The 22,581-nt window shown below is 41.3% G+C and overlaps 1 protein-coding gene across 34 annotated transcripts in view; it reads right to left on the reverse strand.

Annotated features, from left to right (window-relative positions):
• Positions 1-22,581, reverse strand: part of DLG2 (discs large MAGUK scaffold protein 2) — a 2,231,561-nt gene that overhangs the window by 238,731 nt on the left and 1,970,249 nt on the right. The window lies entirely within an intron of this gene.

A 22,581-nucleotide genomic window follows, 5' to 3' on the forward strand; every position in this document is an offset into this window, starting at 1 on the left:
TGAAAGTGAAAGTGCGTTCAGATCTCAGAATACCAGGTGATGATTCCCAAGTATTTACTGTGAAGTCCTTTTACAGAGGGCTTCCTAGGTAGCTCAGCAGTAAAGAATCCGCCTGCAATACAGGAGACTCAGATTCGATCCCTAGGTCAGCAAGATCCCCTGGAAAAGGAAATGGCAACCCACTCCAGTATTCTTGCCTGGGAAATCCCCGGTCAGAGGAGCCTGGTGGGCTACAGTCCATGGGGTCACAAGAGTTGGACACGACTTAGTGACCAAACTACCACCACCATGTTTTACATAGCTTGTTTAATCTTCTCAGCAAGCTTTAACAAGCTTGTTACCTGAGTAAAAAGCTCCACTTGGGAGATAAGGAAGCTGAGGCTCAGCGAGGTTGAAGCAGCATCCCCATGATCATCCAGGTGGTGAGCAGCAGAGCGAGACTCTAACCAGGACCTGACATGCTGAAAGCCAGCATCTCTAATCACCATACCTTTCCTGACTCTGAATAAATAAAATGTATTATTTATCAAGGTGAATGGCTCTTTTACTGGAGAATCCAGGATGCCCAAAGTCAAAAGGCTAATCTTTTTTTATGGCATAGACAGAACACCTTTCAAGGCTGTTCATATTCATGCATAAGAAGTGCCCAAGAGAATAATGAACCAGATGGGAAAAAGAAGAACAAAGGCCATCGTCCTGCGACCCAGAGACTAGCCTGCCTCAACACGATTCAAAAAGTTTTGCACAAACTCAGACCTCATAGATGTCGAATATCAGATCATCGCAGATAGAAATGTGAACTTCCAGTTATAAAGCACGTCTTCTTGCTGAAAATAGGTTCCCTCCCCCAGCACAAACCCATAAAGATAGAGAAAAGATCTTTCTGGATTTTTCTCTGCTTCCTGTTTGCCAGGTGATTTCTTTTTCCCTTCAACCTCACAGTCTCATTGTTTCTCTCGTTTCTTCTTAGCATGCTCTATTTAAACCAGATGCAGCAGTAGCATTCTGAAGCGAGTTCTGAAGTCCAAGGGATACACATCATAAATAAATAAATAAATAAATGAACAGTTCAGCAATTGGTAAATCAGGCAGGAATGAGTTTAACAACTGAACTGGAAAAGTAGCTGAAAATCTACTCGTCGATGAAAGATGTGAATGACCCAAGTTCTCTTTGCTCAACAGGTAACCACACTGACTTCTTTCAGTGAATCAGGGGCGGGCGAGAGAGAGAGAGCACGCACAGCAGTGGGGAGGCAGTTACAGAGGGCTCCACAAAAATATTCGGTGACCCTCTGGCCACTTTGTGTAACCAACATGCTGATATAGTATCCCACAGTTGCTGCAAAATATTCATTCACCACCTATACAAGAAAGACATTTTCAAGCACTACTTTTCTTTAAATATACTTCTCCTTCAAGTCTTACATAATCCAACTATCATTCCACGTGAGGCTTAATTTAAAGGAAACCGTAAGTTGAGTTAATTCACTGTGAAGGGTTATGGAAGTTATATTTATTTTGGAGAGTCAGCAGCTGTGTAACGGGGTGTTTATTATATGCCTAATCTATTGCTAGGTTCTAGGAACACAAATATGGATAGGATCTAGTCTCTGTCCTTCAAAAGTCCATGACCTTTCACAGAGAGAGAAGTGTTCAAAAAGTAAGTGAAAGGCATGGTATAGGTATTAAGGTAGAAAGAAGTGCATCAAAGTGTTTAGTCATCAGCTCTAATGAGGGAGGGAGTGTGTATGGGGAGGGGTGGAGGACACAGACTATGGTTCTATAAGAGAGACCCTGGTCTGTCCACCGAGAAGACCCCAGATGCTGCTGTCAACTGAGACAAGGTGAAATAGGGGTGGAGAAAGCAGGAAGAATAAGGGCAGCGGTGCACAGTGTCATGAAACAATTAAAGGTGAGGGTCACTGGAGACACTCGAACCTGGATGGGAAACAGGATCTGAGGGAGAGAAAGAAGAGGCAGGCCTGCGGGTCCAGGCAGAGGCCTTGCTGCCCTGTGGATCACACGAAGGAGTGCAGACTCCAGATTTACACAACAGAGTAAGCATGATCCGATTTGCACTTTACAAGATCACCGTGGCAACCATGTGGAGGACGAGCTGGAGGTGTGGAGGATGGCAACTAGAGAGAACAGTCAGGAGGCGAGAGAAGCATTCCAGGTGGGAGGGACAGGGCCCGATCGTAGGTAGTGGCAGTGCGGATGGAAAGAAAGGGAAAGAGGGCAGATGTCAAGAAGGGAGAAATTTGAGCTGGAAAATAAAGCTGGATTCTAGTCTCAGCTTCACTGCAATCTCTCCATGGGACCCTAGGCAAGTCCTTGCTTTTCAGGACCCTGTTTCCCAATTTGTCAGGTGAGAGGGAGACATTCTATGGCTGTAGGAGAAGATGCCTTATTCACGTGTTTGTTATTATTTACTCACTGGGTGTCAGGGAAGATACTCATTCCGTGATTCAAATTTGGGGGTCTTGAGATTAAAAAGCAAAATGGTAGTATAGTGAATTCAACAAGGGAAAGATGAGATGAAGTCTGTAAGTATTTGCTGATCACAAAATAGGTGCAAAATGTGCATCACCATGTGCTATAGCTAAGATGCAAATAGAAATGATGAAGATGGTCTCCCTCTTTGGGAAGAAAATGAAGCATCTTGTGATCAATTTAACAAATACTGACTGAATGCTGATGTGCAGAGTACTACGCCAAAACAGAGAGGAATAACACAGTCTCTAACATGGAACTCACAGTCACAAGTGTAAGAATGATATTGCTATTAGACAACTGCAAAGCACTGTGAGAACCCAAAGATAAGAGAATTTGTACTACGTCCATCTTTGATCTTTGTCACAGAAAATAAAAGTACGAATGCCCTTCCCCATGATCCAAGACTTCTAATAGCTCCCTTCATGAAATCAGATGAAGCAAGAAATCATTCACTTTAAATAAAGAAGATGTTTCCACAAATGAGGTCTTATTTTATAAGAGCAATAAGACACACTCTTTGCCCTCAAAGAAACGCAGATCAATGTACATAATATTTTGTATTATAGGAGGAGGAAGCAGAGAAAGTTGGATTCTACTCTTTCCATCAAGCAACCCAAAATGCTTGAATAGCACCTAGCATATAGTTGATGCTCAGTAAATGTTCAACTAAAGTGAACAACATTAAATTTGTCACTTAAAGAAAATGAAGTTGACTTTGAACTAATAACATATGTTTGACATTTAATTATCTAAAGAATTTACTTAGGAAAAATTACTTGCATGTAAGAAGCCACAAGTAATTACTGAAACCACAGGCAACTGGTTTGTTGTAATACTAATTCAAACAGGTCTATTTTCCAAGATCTTGGGAAGCAGAGGGCATCTAATTTGCTTTAAGAGGCTTTGATTGACCACACTTGGTGGTTTTAGCCAGGATGAGTTCAGTTTTTGAAGCTCTCATAGGAGAAATTAACTCCCAGCTCTTTAAGTAAAACAAGTGGTTTCTAAACGTCTAATCTAGAAAGATCATACTTGGGAATGGTCTTATTTAGAAAGAAATGGCATATATTAGGAATATGGAAGGAGAATTCCATCAGTAGCCTGGCTAAGAAAAGTTGGTGACTTGACAAATGAGATAACATACATAAAAAGCTTTGGAAAAAATTAAAGGTGCTAACAATGCAGGTGGGATTAAAAAAGAACATGCACCACACTGTGATATTTTTTTCCTAAACAGAGAGATCCAGAACACTGAGATCCAGCTGGCAAGAATTACAACATGTAATTTAAAATCTCTGACCAGTGAGAAATGATCCTCAAGGACTCACAATAGGCTTGGCTCACAGACTTTGTACCCTCTTACAGAGGCAGGGGTAGACACCCCATTGTTGGCCACTGGGGAGAGAAAGCTATGGTGAAATACAGCTAGTTCACCGAAGGGCTTCTGGCCACTTTTCACTCTGGTTGACATCTATCTTCTGCCACTTACTCACTGTTAAGACCTTGGATAAGTCACTTCACTTAAAGCCACAATCCCCATCTGTAAATGAAAACTATAATGCCAGTCTTATAAAGTTGTTATAGGGAGTATGTGAGATAATAGATGTAAACAGTGCCTGATATAAACAAGCAAGGTAACCTTTGTCAGTATTAGAGTTTTATATTATAGTTAAATGTTAGTATTATAATCATAACTACTGAAAGGAAAATTTTCTTTCCAAAACTGGCTAAAAAACTTGTTTCAAATATTTCTGAGATTGAAATAAAATATATGGGTGATGAATCTGCAGAAATAAGAGTGGGTGTTTCATTTTAATATAATTGTAATGTACTGAAGAACATAGCAGAATCTCATGCCAATCACAAGCCCTTTCTCTTAGTAACATTACTTTGTGCATGAACCTGGATGTATGTACAGTGTCTTTTTAACTGTGTACTTAAATGTGCCATCTGGTAACACAGGTGTCCTCTGAGTATTATTTAATGATATAATACAAAGAACATTAGCCTGGAAGGACCTTGAGTTGGATCTCACTTGTCATTCAATGACAATGTGAGCCCTAGAAAAACAAAAACCTTTCTAAGTTACCACCTCTGTAAAATAAAGATATTGATCGTTTGCATGCTTTTTAAAGAATTACATGAGATCATCACCATCACTACCAGCATCATCACCATCATCTTCACTGAGTTTTTGCTGTGTGCCAAGTTGTGGCAGCCTCTACTAAATTATCTCACCCTTAACCTATGTTGCCTTCCAGAAGAGTGATTGTAAAGTCAGGGTCTGCAGCCAAGAAGTCAGAACCAGCCAGAAGGGAGCAGTTCAGTTGACAGACAAGGGGCTGCTAAATGATGACCAAAAATATCAGCAGCTTTAGCTGCTTTAGAGGATAGCCAGGTCTTTGACAGGTGGTCAGTGGGCTGCAGACAGAGTAGGGCAAGGAAACGTACACAAGAATCAGACATTTTGGGATCTGCAGTCAAACCTCCAATCTCCAAGGCTTTCCACAAACAACTACTCCCAAGTGTGTCTAGAGCAGACATGTGTGTGTGTGTGTGTGTGTGTGTGTGTGTGTGTGTGTTAGTCGCTCAGTCGTGTCTAACTCTTTGTGACCCCACGGACTGTAGCCCACCAGGCTTCACTGTCCATGGAATTCTCCAGGCAAGAATACTAGAGTGGATTGCCATTCCCTTCTCCAAGAGCAAACATCTATAGGGTCCCAATAAAGGCAGACATGAGCAGAGGGATAAACACATCAAATTGCTCCGCTCTGAACAGTACTCACAAGACTTGGAGCAGGGCTTATGGAGAAAATCTGAAAGGGAGCAGAAGCAGGGGGCTGGTGACCTGGGGAAGCACTATGGCCTTTATCTGTCAAATGATCTTCAGCTTTCTGTGACCCCTGGGGTCAGAAGTAGATGGCACAGAGGAATTTTATCTTTCCCTTGACTTTAAGAAAGTTATTTACCCTTGTGGGCTCTGGTTTCAGGTTTAAAGCGATATAATAAAATTATGGCATAATTTATATTGGGTTGTTATATCCTTGTGAAAAAGAATAGAGAAACTTTCTATGTCCTGGCATAAAAAGCTCTCCAAGAGCTTCCCTGGTGACTCAGTGGTAAAGAATTCACCTGCCAATGCAGGAGACATGGGTTGGATCCCTAATCAAGGAAGACCCCACATGCCATGGAGCAACTAAGCCTGTGCGCCACAATTACTGAGCCTGTGTTCTAGAGCCCGTGAGCTACAACTACTGAAGCCTGTGTGCCGAGAGCCTGTGCTCCACAAGAGAAGTCAACACAATGAGAAGCTCGCACATGGCAACTAGAGAGTAGCCCCCACTCACTGCAACTGGAAAAAAGCCCACACAGCAATGAAGACCCAACATACCCCGAAGTAAAATTATTTTTAAAAAAACCTCTCCAAGACACATCACTAAGTTAAAAAAAAAAAAAAAGAATAGTGCATAAGAGAGTATATAGGATACTCCATTTGGTGTGAAAGAAAGGGGGTAAAATAAAATATATATTGAATATAAGTGTGTGTGTGTGTGTGTGTACATATATATGTATATATAGCTGTATTTGTAAAGGAAACTCCAAAACAACACAAAAAAAACTAAAAATAGTGGTTAGCTACGTGAGGTAGATGGGGAAAGGGAAAGAAAAAGCTTTTCAACAAGTATTTTAGAAAAATCAAAAAATTTAACTATTTTAAATAATAAAATGAAGCTAACATTAATATACATCTCATAACATTGTTTTAAAAATGGTGGTGATGTTAGTCACTCAGTCATGTCTGACTCTTGGCAATCCCATGGACTGTGGCCCAACAGGCTCTTCTGTCCATGAAATTCTCCAGGCAAGAATACTGGAGTGGGTTCCATTCCCTTCTCCATGGGATCTTCCTGACCCAGGGATTGAACCTGGGTCTCCTGCATTGCAGACAGATTCTTTACTGTCTGAACCAAACTCAAGTACTTAAAAAGCTTAGTGTGGAGCCTAACACACAGCAAGCATTAAATACACATTAGTGGGGATCATCATCTCCTTCTGAGAAAGCAGGAGGCATCTCTCCCTTGGCTGCTTCTTTCAGCTCAAGGGCCAAAAGAGCTGGAGACAAGTTGCAGGAGTCTGGTTACCAGGGCTCTGACTGGGGCTGAAGGAGCAGAAAGGCCCCAGTGGCCTGGTTTCCTCCTTGGTCATCCAGCCCTCTTCCCCAGGGTTCAGGGCAAAAGGCCCACCCAGTAGAGATGGAGACTCTACCCAGAAACTATAACACAGTGGACTGAAGAATGGAAAGATACAACTCAAGTTCTAACACAGACCAGACTTGTCTGTGACTCTAAGGGTTGAAAGTGAAAGTATAGTCGCTCAGTCAAGTCTGACTCTTTGCGATCCCGTGGTCTGTAACCCACCAGGCTACTCTGTTCATGTGGATTCTCCAGGCAAGAATACTGGAGTGGGTTGCCACGCCCTTCTCCAGGGGATCTTCCCAACCCAGGGATTGAACCCAGATCTCCTGCATTGCAGGCAGATTTTTTACTATCTAAGCAGCCAGGGAAGCCCAACTCTAAGGGTTAGAAATGATTTAAAAGCAGGCATGCCTCAGAACAAAACATAAGAAAAGATGAACAGATGTCAATGAAATGTCACTTTCTTCCCCTGTGTTGCTAAAAAAAAGTTTCATTGTCCTTAAAGCATACATCTCAGTGGATTAATTGGAAATGCCACAATGGAATGAGAAAAATAAAAGTAAAGAAATTGGCTCTGAATAGAAAATAGATAATAGAAAATAGAAACTGGCTCTTTATACAGTCACAGAATTAATAATCTATATTTCTTTTATTCCATCTATGCCAAAACAAGATTTAATAATCAGATACAAAATATAAGAAATTAACATGAACTGCAAGTATTCTGGTATTATAACCTAAACAACTGTTTTAGTATTACCTGTTTTACTTAAGAATATGCTAAGTGGTTGACAAAATAAAGACTCTAAACCTTAGTTACTTAGGATTAAAACACATAGCATTTAGAACATAGAAAAATAAAATCTTGGGGAAGTAGTACACAGCAAGATGTCTTAATTTTGTTAAATGTTTCCTTTGAGTAGGTTCTACAAAAGGAGCAAGCAGGCAGGGTCTGGGAGATGGTGATGAGGCACTCCTTGTGAAGCTGCCATATTATCTGCTATGGTAGTTAAGAGTTCCAGCTCAGAAAGTAGACATATTTGAGCACAAATCCTAATTCTATCAATCATTAGTCGAGTAACTTTAGGCAAGTTGAATTTGCCTAAAGTTGCTGAATTTCAATTTTCCCATCAGTAATATAAATACAACCTCTACCTTATAGGGATGTTTGGGGGATCAAAAGAGGTAGTGTATTCAAGATGCTAGGCACAGGGCCTGGCATTTAGTAGACAAGTAGATGTTCAGTAAATGTTAGCCCTTATCATTATCATCTATCTTTTCATTCATTCATCCATCCACTATATTATTGATGAGGGGTTGTTTCAGGTCACGCTTTGGGTTAGGCAAAGGAAATCCAGGAAGAATAAGACCCAGTCCCTGAACACAGGAAGTTCACAGCCTAGCATGGGGAGGTGAACAAAAGAAGGCACTATAGCACAGGGAATATTATGATGGAAGTCAACAGCAGGCAACTGAGGCGTAAAAAGGAGACACCCCAAGGATGAGGAAGGGTCTTCATGGAGGAGTAGAGGCTTGATGCAGAACATAGGGCCTAAAGCATGTACACATACAAGCCATTTGGGACAAAGGCAACAGGAGGGCACAGACCCTGGTAGGGAGGGGCAAGACGAAAGGGGTGAACAGGTCCCAGGGAGTGAATGAGCCAGGCTGACATAAGGTCAGAGGGGGCCAGGAGGCTCATCATCATCACATAGGGCTGAGTATACAAAAAAGTTTCTGCAATTTGGTGTGTTTGACAATTCTTCTTTAATTAGAAGTTGAGAGATAGTCAGCATTGCCCTGCCAGGGGAGTGTCTCAAGAGTGCTCCATATTATTATGTGGAGAAGATAATTTTGTACTACCTTTGCCAACCTTAGAATTTATCCGCTCAACGAGTATCTTGCCTGATCTTGCCAGGATCTTATTTGTCTTTGCAAAGTCAGTGTTGGCTTGAGATAAGAACTTGTCAGCAAATCCCCCTCCCCCACTTTTATTTTGCTTACACATCTTCTCTTAAATAGGTAGTTTACTTCAGTACAAAAGGATTTAACAGTGTCACTACTGGTTAAAAATACATATATTTTTTGAAAGTGGATATTGTGAAATGGAGGGGATTGAGACACACATAACTTCAAATAGCTTCTGCAACTTAAAAGATGATATAAAGTTGCAATTTTTTTTTAACCTTTGTGAATCTCTATTTCTTTATCTATAGAGGTGGAATTCAACCCATCTCATGGAATAGAATAATTAATGCCAAATATCTACTACCAAGTTTGACACAGCTCTGCAGATGGTGGCTATCATTACTGCCTAATAAAAGTAAAGTAGGTGATTTGGACAGCAGCCTTGAAAGAGAGAAATCTGAGTCTGTCAGGGCAGAAGGAGCCAGATGAGGGTGGAGGTGGAGGAAGCCAGGTCAACTTGCACTTCTAAACTGTGCCATGCTCTGGCTGAGCAGCAATCAGTGAAAGCGCTGCTTCCTGCATGTTGAACAGAGCTTGGAGACACTCTGATCTCTCTCTCTCTCTTGGTACAATGAAGCTCCTTTGCTAGGCTGAGCTTCATGGACCAATAAAGGTTAACCAAAGTATATTGTTTCAGAAGTTTTCAAGTTACTTCAGGTCTCTAGAGCTGAAGCAGTAACAAGAGTTAACAGATGAGGCTTGTTAAATACAAGCAATTTTTCTGTAGCCCATACAAATGTATATACTTAGGACAGTATGTGATGGAAAGAGAGCAAATGCACTCCGTCTGTAAGAAATTGCAGCTCTTCCCAAATGCACTATAAATGATAACATAATGATACATTTAATCCAGACCCCAGTAGGAAAATACATTATCTTCTATGGTACATTGATGCTGTTCAAGCATTTCATAGACAGGACTGAAGTGTCAAGCCTGAGCAAAATCACATGCTCTTACCTTTCATCTCGTATCTTTAACTAGTAAAACTCACTACCACTGTAGCTTATAAATCTATTTATAATGAAAGTCACTTATATGGATGGACTGTAAAGGAATCTCTCTCTTTCTTTTTAAGGACTCTCTCTCTTTCTTTTTAAGGAATCTCTCTTAACAACACATCACAGAAATCTCAAAATCTGGATCCTGTAAACCCACTGATGAAAACAAATAGTGAGGAAACAAAATGGTACTTTTTTAACTTAAGCACCTGAACTGCAATATCTAATTAATAATACATATGAAAATCTAAGAAAAAAATTAGATTCTAAATCTGTCATTTTTATGTCAACTATCTTGAAAAGCTGTGATTTTTCAGTTCAGTTCAGTTCAGTTCAGTCACTCAGTCGTGTCCGGCTCTTTGCGACCCTCCTTGCCCATCACCGTGATTTTTAGAGAGTGACAAATGCTATCATCCAACATAAATGACCCATAACAAACTAATCTAATACTTATCATGATAATATTACTTTGATAGTAGTGAAAAAAAAATCAGAAACAACCTAAAAGTTTAATAACGGCAAATTGGCTAAAGCAATAGTATCAATTCCACATAATAGAATCCTAAATCTCTTTAAAATTCACTTTTACCAAAAAAAATTAAAACCTAGTTCACTTTCATGCATTGGAGAAGGAAATGGCAACCCACTCCAGTGCTCTTGCCTTGAGAATCCCAGGGACAGGGGAGCCTGTTGGGCTGCCGTCTATAGGGTCGCCCAGAGTCGGACATGACTGAAGCGACTTAACAGCAGCAGCAAGGACATGAAATGATCATAAAACAAAGTAAATGAAAAAAGAGGGTTATCATCTTAATATATATATGTGATTCCAATTTCATAGAATAGAGGAAAAAGAACTGTAAAGATCCAAAACAAAGTCAGTAGGTGTTATTTTCTGATTTTTTCCTTATTTATTGTTACAATTAGAAAATCCAAATAATAATAATAAAAAAGAAAATCCCAATAAAAATTTTTTAAAAATATTTAATTTTCAAAGTAAAACTTTGGTGGGCAGTGGAGGTGTGGAAAAGAATGCATCTGAAAACATGAAATATTTTGCTGACATTTAAAATGTTTGTAACATGTCAAATAACATTATTACTTATCTAAAATGCATTAGAATGAACCAGGATAGGAAGGTTTACATATAATATAACCCACCCTATATACTTCATAGACAGAAATAGGGCTGAAACAACATGAGCAAAAATGTCAAACGATATGGTCTATGAGGAGCAGAAATTATAATTTATTTTTGTTCTTTTTTCAAACGTGCTTCTGTCGCTACCAAATTTTTAACGAAAAACAAGTAGTGGTTAGAATCAAAAAAACATCATAATTACCAGAAAAAATATTAATCTAATCTTAAAATCACTAAAATATTAAGTCATGCAAACTAAACTTCTGATCCTCTGACTCCAAACCTGCATTACTTTCCATACAGCTAACATTTAAAAACAGTATGTAAATCTAAGGGGAAAATGCCTACATCAATTTAAATAAGGTAGAAACAATCAGTTTCTACTTAATTCCATTGTTATTTTTTTTTAAGTGCATCATTAAAGGACCTACAAGTCCCCTGGTAATTAATTCTCTTTATGAAAACAAAACAAAAAGCCCAAAACACAGACTCAAAAGCATATAAAAGCTTATTTTATATGGAAAACTAGATCTAATGCTTAAAATAAAAGGAGATTTGCAGTCATACAAACCAAGAAAATTTTACTCCCTTAAAAATGCACCCAATAATTATTTATTAAGCTCTTATTCCATGTTAAGTATTGTTCTAGGTGCCAGGGACATATGGATATCCACAAATGGGATTAGCGATCATGCATTCCTTTCACAAGACGTATAAAGCAGTGGTGAGATGAGCAGTCGGCAAAGATACCATAGAAGAAAGAAAGTGTTAGTCACTCAACCATGTCTGACTCTGCGACCCATGGACTGTAGCCTCCCAGACTCCTCTGTCCACGGGATTCTCCAGGCAAGAACACTGGAGTGGGTTGCCATTCCCTTCTCCAGGGTATCTTCCTGACCCAGGGATGGAACCCAGTTCTCCTGCATTGCGGGCAGATGCTTGACCATCTGAGCCACCAGGGAAGTGCAAGATATCATAGAGGGGATCCAAATATGCAAGTTGGCAATGATCCAGATGACTTTTTTTTTCAGTCTGGGGAAACCCTTCATTTCCACTATCCATTCTCACCTCCTCCCTATGCTTGCTTCCACAATCCCTTAGGAAGAAGAGCCTGATTCAAAGGCTGGCATGTAATAGTTCATTTTGAGCAGTGATTCCAGGGAAAATGAATGAAGAACCAGGTATAGTGAATAGGGGAGGGAAAGGCAATACCAGGATGTGTCATCAGGCTATTCACTGTTGTGGGCAACTGGGACTCAATCCTCCAGGACCTTTTGGGGAGCATCCATCATGCCATTCAGAACCCGATCTCCAAGGGGTGAGGAGGGAAGCCTCTATCTACCAGTGCCTCCCACCCCCAGACCTTCTACTGTCAAGAGTTGCCAAATGGGGCATCAACTCCCTTTCATTTCCAGTTTTGTGCATGCCAGAGGGGGAGTGGACTCCTGGGCAGAAAGCAGAGATAGGTATGGCAGCTGGGGCATGATGGTGTCAGGGAACACCCATGTGAAGGTGGTGGTTGCAGTCGAAAAGATGTGAGGCTGAGCATACAGATGGTACCACCATGACATTCCTCTAAGGCATACAAAAGCATGACAATAACAACAGTAATTAACATACACTGAACATATATAGACAGTTTGCCTACATTTTATCCCTTACTACTCCAAATAAACTCCAAAAAAATAGATTCTGCAATTTTTTTTCAGCTGAAACAATAGAAATTTAATTTCTCAGAGTTCTGGAGACTAGAATTTCAAGACTGAGGTGTCAACATGCTTGGTTTCTTCTGAGGCCTCTGTCATTGGCTTGCAGATGGTCACCTGCTCAGTGTCCTCACATGGCCCTTCCTCTGTGCACATACCCCTGGGGTCTCTTTGTATGCTGAAATTCACTTCCTCTTATCAGCACATCAGTCAGATCGGATTAGGGTTCACACTAACAGCTCCATTTTGACTCAACTGCCTCTTCAAAGGACCCATCTCCAAATAACAGTCACATTCTGGGGCACTGTGAGTTTAGAGCTCCAACAAACTTTGGGAGGGGACACAATTCAGCCCATAATAGCATGCAAGTGATTTACTAGTGGAATATCTATGAAGGATGAAAGGGAGCAAGGGATGGTGGGAGAGCCTGACGCTGTGACACAGACCTGACACCAGTGAAGGAGAGGGAAAAGAAAGGACTGAGCAGCCAGCAGTTCAGACTGCAGCCCAGTCTGAAAAGTTCAAGTCAGGCTGATGGTAGTCCTTCAGCCAACGCTGCCCAGTAGAGGAGTCCCGAGAACTGCAGCAATGAGGCTGCATTAGTACTCCTGCTGTGTGCAGTCAGTGATAAGTTAGACCAGTGGTCCTCAATATTCTGTGTCCCAGGGGACTGGTTTCATGGAAGATGACTTTTCCATGGATGGACTAGAGGTGGGTCATCTTGGGATGATTCAAGCACATTACATTTACTGTGCACTTTATTTCTATTATTATTACATCAGCTCCACCTCAGATCATCGGGCATTAGATCCTAGAGATTGGGGACCCCTGAATTAGACAATTACAGATATGTAAATAGCTTGATTTGGGGATCAGTTCTTACTGGTTTCCTTGGGAGGTGTCTCCAGTCCACCCTGACTATTCTGCCACCCTGACTATTTTGCTCGCAGATGCATGTGCCTAGCTCTCCAAGATGTTTATATAGATCTTTTTCAGTTTTTGAATCCGGTTCATTCTCTCAAGTTTTACTATACTCCTTCCTTTCGGTCTTCTATGGTTTATTTATTACTTTTTTCGGAGAGATACCTGGTTCAACTTTTACTGAAACGATTATTTACTGAACTGAATTGATTATGAGCAAGAAAACAGTACTAGCAGCTGGATATACATGTCATAATGGTCCACTTTCTTGAGAGAAAACAAGCTTTCCCTTCTTATCCACAGTCAGAGCCACCTGTGCTCCTTTTCATTTATGACACATAAGGCACAAACACATTTATCCAGGGGATTCTACATGCAAGTAATTTTACCACCATATCTGATACTAATAGAGGCTGTAGAGCACTTAGCATCCCTGGGTTTTCAGGCTCAAGTACCTATATAGGTATACATGTAAGACCTATGAAGGTATATAAGTAACTTTTTTGTTTGTTTTTTAGTTGCTAACTCATGTCCAACTCTTTTAGATCCCATGGACTGTAGCCTATCAGCCTCCTCTATCCATGGGATTTCCCAAGCAAGGATATTAGAATGGGTTGCCATTTTCTTCTCCAGGAGATCTTCCTGACCCACATATTAAACTCTAGTCTTCTGCATCAGTAGGCAGGTTCTTTACCAATGACCCACCAGGGAAGCCTAAATACATAGTTGAAAGTGAAAGTGAAAGTGTTAGTTGCTCAGTCATGTCCAACTCTTCTGCAACCAGAAGGACTGTATCCCGCCAGGTTCCTCTGTCCATGGAATTCTCCAGGCAAGAATACTAGAGTGGGTCGCCATGCCCTTCTCCTGGGGATCTTCCCCACCCAGGGATCGAACCCAAGTCTCCCACATTGCAGGCAGATTCTGAGCAACAAGGGAAGCCCATATACTACATGTTAATTTCAAAAGAACTTCAAAAGAACTAGCATAGCAAATTAAGCAAACATTTTTCAACAGAAAGGCCACATTAGATGACCAGAAACTAAAAGGATACCATTCTTTTCTCAGAAATCTACAGATCCCTGAGGACTGACACTTGAAATTTCTCCTCAGTTTTATGTGTTAAACTTCTTATTGGCCAGGAACCACAAAACAGAATTCCTGTTGAATTCATGAAGGCAAAAATAAATGATGGGAAAAACAAAGATCAACATCCAAAAGGCTTATTTTTACATTTCCTCTACCACTGAAATGCGTCGGTCATTTACAAACCTAACCTGGGGGCCAAGTTAAGAACTTGAGAGAAACAGGTCTGGGGAGCTTAAGGCCTTGACCATCAGTCTATCATTAAGGGTAAACGGAATCCGGTATTTCCCTTTTGGTCCTAGACTGCCCAGCAAATGACTCCTTAACTGGCTACCTTTCTTGAATACATAATTCATTTACGGTCTTTCTGTAAAGCTGTGAAGTTGCTCTCCTACCCTAAGGGAAGGGAAGCTAGAAGGGAGCGGGGGGGGGGGGGGGGGGGGGGGGGGGGGAGACAGGACCGTTACTTAATTCTTCATGAGAAAGAGGAAAACCGGTGAACAATTTGAATCCGGGATTCAGACCTGTGGGTCACCAGACCAAAAACCTGTCCTGGAGGCAGTGGGTAGGGGGGAGGAATGGAAGGACATGCTAGTATTAACAACATTACCTTGACGACGTGGAAACTTGAAGACCTTCCTACCCACCAAGTTTTCTCAACAAACGAGCCACGGGAGGGGAGAGCTGAAGACAACGGCCTCGCCCGCGGCGCCCGCTCAGAGGCACCCATCTCATCACCTCATCGAGCACCCGGTGCAAGTCACCAGCGAAGAGCGCAAATCCCGCGAGACTGCGGAGCAAGACGAGACTGCGGAGCAAGACGAGACTTCGAGGAGAGCCTGCGACGGAGCGGCGCGGGTAGCCGGGCCGCTGAGGGACCTGTCAAATCAGGGTTCAGACACCTCAGCTCTCCATTCACGTTCCCCCGTTGCCGTCGTTGGGAGGGGTTCACACCTTGTCCAAAAAACCGAACTCTCACCACAAGCCTTTTGTCCCAGGCGCCCCTGGCAACCACCAGCGATTTAATGCAGAAGCACCTCACCTCTTTTTCAAATCCAAGGAAGAAGCGAAGCAGTCTGCCTGAGGTCACCAAGAAATGGCGGACTGAAGATGAGGCTGAAGCACCTGCTGCATACGGCCTCTCCACGCCTGTTTGCCTCCGAACAGCTCCAAAATGGGAAAACTTGAAAGTAGGACTCAGGTGCCCTTCACAGCCCCTGTTTCCTCGTGTCTCTGATCAGTGTGAGCTCCTTGAGGGCAGAGATTGTGCCTGGCTTCACGCTTTTCTCCAGTACGCATCAGGTCATGATATATAATAAGGCCCAACGCTTGTCTAGCCTAGGTGAGTATCCCTCCTACCCCACTGTGGACTGGTGCTTCTTGAGGGCAGAAACCATGTCTTAGGCATCTTTATTTCCCGGCACCCTGTACATATATGTTGACTATAACAGGAGGGAATTTACTAGAAGGCTGAGCACATGGTGGTTAAGAATGTGGACTTTCTGTCAGGTGGGCCTGGGTTCGCACCCCACCTATGATACTAGCTTTATGAACTCTGTAAGAATCACGCTAGGACAATGTCCTCCTCTGTAAAAAGGCATAATATTAAATTATACTTTTATCACAGAATTGTTAGGAAGATTACATGAGATGCATACAAAAACATTCATCATTAGAAACCAGGACATGACAAGCATGCAGTAAACATTAGCTATTATATCATTATTGGAAATTCTGTATACTTTTAGTATTTATGCTACATTTGAGTTCCTAAACTAGATTCAGGACTTTTGGACTATCCATATGAAACATATGGGAAAAGCTCTAGAACACAGAGAACCTAGTAGATGGATGATATCTGGCAATAGATGATGTTCAATAAATATTTATTGAATACTAAATAAAGGAGTGAGCCACATATGCTTTTAGCAAGTCAGCCCACACACAGAAAATGAGTAAATGCATTAAAGGTTGCTAACTAACATCTGACAGGGAGAAAATGTCAGTGTCCCAAGTTCTGACTATAAACAAAGAGGAGGAACAGCTATATAACCTATGGAAGGTATGAAGTCATAAAGCAAGACTGAAAACTGGAGACTCATTCTCAGGACAATATGATCACAAATTTCTTTTAATATATAGCCTTGTTTATCCCTCCAAATTAAATGTCACTTGAATTTTAGGTAAAAATTTGCTTTCTTTGCAATATTTTCTCTCTCGATTTTATTACAGAAATATGTATATTTTAGAAAGTACATGCATAGTTAATAGTAGATTATAATTTAAATTTTTTGTTTGTTTATTTGTTTTATTTTTTGCCCATACTGCACACACAGCATATGGAATCTTATTCCCTGACCAGGGATGGAATCCACAACCCCTGCATTGGAAGCTCAGAGTCTTAACCACTGGACCACCAGGAAAGTCCCTATAACTTGAATTTAGATTCTTAAAATGTCAGGATCTATTTTAGAGACATTATTTGGTGGGATGTGGACCTCAGATTTTGAGGGAGAAATTAGACAATTGATAGTCAATGCCCAAGGTGGTGTGATGATAGTGGATTCTCTCGCTAGGTCCTGACAGGAAGACCCTGTTTGTATCCCAGTTCTTCCACATACTAGTTGAGAGACCTTGGACAAATTATTTTCTGTTTCTGAGTCTGTTTTTCATAATTTGTAATACGAGGTCACTGGTGTCCCATTTCCCTCACTTCACCTGATGATTTACTGGAAGGACATATGCAGAGTTCCTGGCATGTGGCATGTGTTCCCTTCCTTTCTTTTCTTATCTGCCCTAGGTCTTCATTGATGCTCGCAGGCTTTTCTCTAGTTGTCACAAGTTGGGGCTACTCTCTAGTTGTGGTGCGCAGGCTTCTCATTGCAGTGGCTTCTCTTGTTGCAGAGCACAGGCTCTAGAGCTTGGGCTCAGTAGTTGTGGCACACAGGCTTAGTTGCCCCAGAGCCAGTGGGATCTTCCAGACCAGGGATTGAACCTGTGTCCCCTGTGTTGGCAGGTGGATTCCCAACCACTGGACCACCAGGGAAGTCCTTCTTTCCTCTTTTAAAGGTAAGAGATGAGCATGAGACCTGTGGTAACTGCCAATAATATTCATTCTCTTAGGCTCCTTCTCAATCTAGGGTATGCAATCCTTCATCAAGAAAGCATCTTCTGAGAGGAGGAAACATTTTTCTCAAATCAGTTGTGCATATAACCAAATTTTGCAATTTTTTTTTTTTTTTAAAACAAGAGGCTCTTTAGGCAGCAAACCACATTGTAAAGTTCAGCTCAACCTCAGTGTGCATTCTGGCTAGCTACTCTGGGCAGAGTTTTAAATCACGTTGGCTGGAATGAATAGTGCTTCATTCAGCATCATTACAATGACCATCCTGGTGCTATTAATATTCTTTGGGCTGCCCAAAGATACTTGGTGGCTGAGGGACAAGTCAAAGAGTTTAATTTACCTTTCTGAGCATCTGCAGGTTTTGTTTTCAACAGAGAATTTCAGGTTACATAACTGTCTTGGCTTCTGCTTCAGAAAGTGAACCTTGATTCTCTAAATTAACTTTCAATACAGATCTTCAGGAGCAGAGCCTGTTGTACCTGGAAGCAATTTGCCCCCAAATCATTTGGAAGGAAACAAGATGCCTATTGACTTCTCTAGACACTTGGCAGAAGCAGCAGGAGTAAGAACATTCTAATCATAACTAGGTAGTCGTTAAAAGTAGAGAGACAGTCTAAAAATCAGGCTTTCTTTTTTCAAACTCTTTATAACTTTACCCTAATTCTGTCCATACTCCACTGGACTGGTTTGTTCCCTCCTACCAATCACTGTTGTGGGTAGGCATTTTGCCAAGGGTTTTAGAGAAGGGTGTTAAACAAAGGGAAATGTAATATGATGAAAATGAGGCTCCTGGGAACACAAGGAAGCAAATGACAGAGAAATAGAAAGTAAATATACTGGTCTGTCTAACACATGTGAAATCAGTTTTGAATTAACACTTAACCCGAGTCCACAAGGTGCTTTTCATTTACTCAAGAGAAAGACACATTTCAGTGTGACATGTGGAGTGCTAAAATGAACAATTTTTAGGAACGCAGAGGAGGAATATTAGAAGGAAGGGGCATTCAGAGACTAATTAACAATAATATGCAACTCATAACGTGGGCCTATTTGCAGATATGGATGATATAATCAAAGCTTGAAACTGGTACTAGGACGTTCATATAGTTAGTATAATTCAGGGCTTAATCTTGTGTCTAAATTTTTACTTCAAATCCTGTGTGTTTTCCCAATAGTGACAGGAAACAGGGCCATGGAACAGTAGTGACAGGGCCATGCAGAGTGGTTTCATATCAATATACTACAGAAATGAAACTAAAGTGTAAAGGGCTTGCAGGAGGAATTCTTTTTTATTGAAGTATATGAATTTCTGTGTTGCAAGATGAAAAAGTTCTAGAAATCTGTTGCATGACAATGTTTATACTTACAGAACCATACATTTAAAAATGGCTAAGATGATAGATTAATGTGTTTTCACCACAATAAAAAACTCTAAAATGTAATAAAATGTTATAAGAACATAAATATGCCAATAACTGTTATCTGTAACAAATATAACCGATACACATGGAGCACTAACTGTATGCCAGGAACTGTGTTAAATATTTAACATGGACTATCTCACTTATTTTAATATCTCTTTTTAACAAATGAAAAGCCCAAAACCTAGAATGAAAACATGCCTAAGGTCCCACACAACTAGAACATGAGCAGGCTGACTGTAAAACCATGGCTTCATCAGTCACCTTCCACACCAAGTCTCCTTTACTGAACTGTGCGATCAAAGTATACAATTCAAAATCAGATACTCTTTTTTTTCTTGCCTTGTGCACACATGGAGAACTAGATAAAGAAGATGACGACTCACTGAAGGTCAAAATTGAAGTCACTGATAAACTGTTTTTAACGGGACTTCCCTGGTGGCACAGTGGGCAAGAAGCTGCCTGCCGATGCAGGGGACATGAGCCGACCCTTGATCTGGGAAGATTCCACATGCCACGGAGCAACTAAACCCATGCTCCACAACTACTGAGCCCAAGCACTGCAGCTACAGAAGCCCATGTGTCTAGAGCCTGTGCTCAGCAACGAGAAGCCTCCGCATTCAGAAGGCTGCACCCCACCACGGAGGGCGGCCCCTGCTCGCCGCAACAAGGGAAAGCCTGAGGAGCGACAGAGACCCAGCACGGCCATAAATAAATACATAAATGAGTGTTAAACTGTTTAAAGGATGGGGTCTATAGATGCTATGACCGCTCTAGTTGGTAGAGACTGTACTGCTGAGGGTTAGTCAGGTAACCAACCTCCCAGTGTTTCTCCTCATTTAGACACATCTGTGGCATACTTTTGGAGAAGGCAACGGCAACCCACTCCAGTACTCTTGCCTGGAGAATCCCATGGACGGAGGAGCCTGGTAGACTACAGTCCATGGGGTCGCTAAGAGACACGACTGAGCAACTTCAGTTTCACTTTTCACTTTCATGCATTGGAGAACGAAATGGCAACCCACTCCAGTATTCTTGCCTGGAGAATCCCAGGGACAGAGGAGCCTGTTGGGCTGCCGTCTATGGGGTCGCACAGAGTTGGACACGACTGACGCGACTTAGCAGCAGCAGCAGTGGCATACTTTGCTGCAAAAGGAGGTCTTCCCAGGTAACGAGATGACGTTTATCTGTGACTTGACCTCAAATGAGTCACTTCACTGTCATCAGTTAGCAGGCATCTCAGGGTAGATCCAGTTCACTCTGTGGGAGCCCTGCAAGTTTCCTGATGAACTTTCTATTTATTCTGAAGTAATTACGTTTGACACCCCAGGCTGACTAATATCAATGTGTGACCAGGTTAAGTACTGAGCTAGCCAGCTTCTGCAGTTGTGAAGTTATAGGCAGAAAAACACAATTGGACACCAAGAAGAAGGTCACTGCAAATACGATGTCTGGACTCCAGGTAGAGAGGGCCAACTATCAGCATGGGTGTTTCTATTGCTGCCTCTGTATTGCGTTTACAGGGAGACTTGCTAATCAAAATATGGTCCGTGGACAAGCAGAAACAGCGACAGCTCACCTGGGAGCTGTTAGAAATATAAAACTCAAGCCCCATCCCAGAGCTACAGAATCAGAAGTTTGATTTTTAAATAATCCCCAGCTAATTCATATGCACATTAATATGTAAGAAGCCCTGATTTAAAAAGTATACGTTTTTAGCTTTAAGAATTCAGTGTTCATGAAAAGATGCTCAACATCACTCATTATTAGAGAAATGCAAATCAAAACCACAATGAGGTACCATTACACGCCAGTCAGGATGGCTGCTATCCAAAAGTCTACAAGCAATAAATGCTGGAGAGGGTGTGGAGAAAAGGGAACCCTCTTACACTGTTGGTGGGAATGCAAACTAGTACAGCCGCTATGGAAAACAGTGTGGAGATTTCTTAAAAAACTGGAAATAGAACTGCCATATGACCCAGCAATCCCACTTCTGGGCATACACACTGAGGAAACCAGATCTGAAAGAGACACGTGCACCCCAATGTTCATCGCAGCACTGTTTATAATAGCCAGGACATGGAAGCAACCTAGATGCCCATCAGCAGATGAATGGATAGGGAAGCTGTGGTACATATACACCATGGAATATTACTCAGCCATTAAAAAGAATTCATTTGAACCAGTCCTAATGAGATGGATGAAGCTGGAGCCCATTATACAGAGTGAAGTAAGCCAGAAAGATAAAGAACATTACAGCATACTAACACATATATATGGAATTTAGAAAGGTGTTAACGATAACCCTATATGCAAAACAGAAAAAGAGACACAGAAATACAGAACAGACTTTTGAACTCTGTGGGAGAATGTGAGGGTGGGATGTTTCAAAAGAACAGCATGTATACTACCTATGGTGAAACAGATCACCAGCCCAGGTGGGATGCATGAGACAAGTGCTCTGGCCTGGTGCACTGGGAAGACCCAGAGGAATCGGGTGGAGAGGGAGGTGGGAGGGGGGATCGGGATTGGGAATACATGTAAATCCATGGCTGATTCATATCAATGTATGACAAAACCCACTGGAAAAAAAAAAAATAAAAAAAAAAAAGAATTCAGTGTTTATTAAATATGTTTAACTGCAAACTAAATTACCACATAAAAAGGAGAAATAATTGAATATAGTAGGCAAGATTATCATAATTAATTACACAATATTTTCACATGGTTTTTCTACCTTATCCTTTTATTAATAACACCTTTATCTCCCCTGTCTTCTTACTTCTTATCTTCCAAAGAAGGTAAAAAGATTGCATCTCTCAGGTAGGATTTGAACTCAGCATTCCAACTCTAGATCTCCAAACTTACGCTGTAAATCACACTACCTTGCTCAAGGAATTCAGAAGATCACTTGAGCTTGGAATGATCAGACAAAGTAAGACATGAACTGACACTTGAAGAATGGGTGAGGTTTGCAGAAAAGAAGGATTTCCAGTGGAGAGAAACAGCAGGCGCACAAGTACTTTAAGACTGCCATGTTAAAGGAGGAGGCTTTCAGGGGAAGGCTGTAGAAAATATTTAAATGTAGGGGTCATGTCCCCACAAGAGAATCAGGAAGAAAGAATGAAGTAACAAGAGAAACCAGATCATGGAGGGCCTTAAAAGCTAGGCCAAAGGGTGCAGCCATTTGGTAACTCAGCATAAGGAATGGATTTTCACAAGATAAGTTATTCCAATTTTATTCATTAGGCTTAGAATTTAGTATGCAATGGGTAAATATGCTGTAAAAATAAGAGACAGATAAATTTCAAGAAACACATAGGAAAACACTTCCCTACACTACTTCACGTGGCAATTACACCTTCTGTAATTCTGCACCTGCTTCATCAACCGTTGGCTATATCCCAGGAGACCTGGCATCGCTGCTTTTTGACGGGGGCACTAAGGATTTGCCAGAGCACTTGAGAATGTGTGAGAATAAAGAGAGCATTGGCTAGGAACACAGATATCTTTTAAGTAGGGCATTGCA

Source organism: Cervus elaphus, chromosome 2 (assembly GCF_910594005.1).
Source record: "Cervus elaphus chromosome 2, mCerEla1.1, whole genome shotgun sequence".
In the NCBI taxonomy this organism is placed as follows: Eukaryota; Metazoa; Chordata; class Mammalia; order Artiodactyla; family Cervidae; genus Cervus; species Cervus elaphus.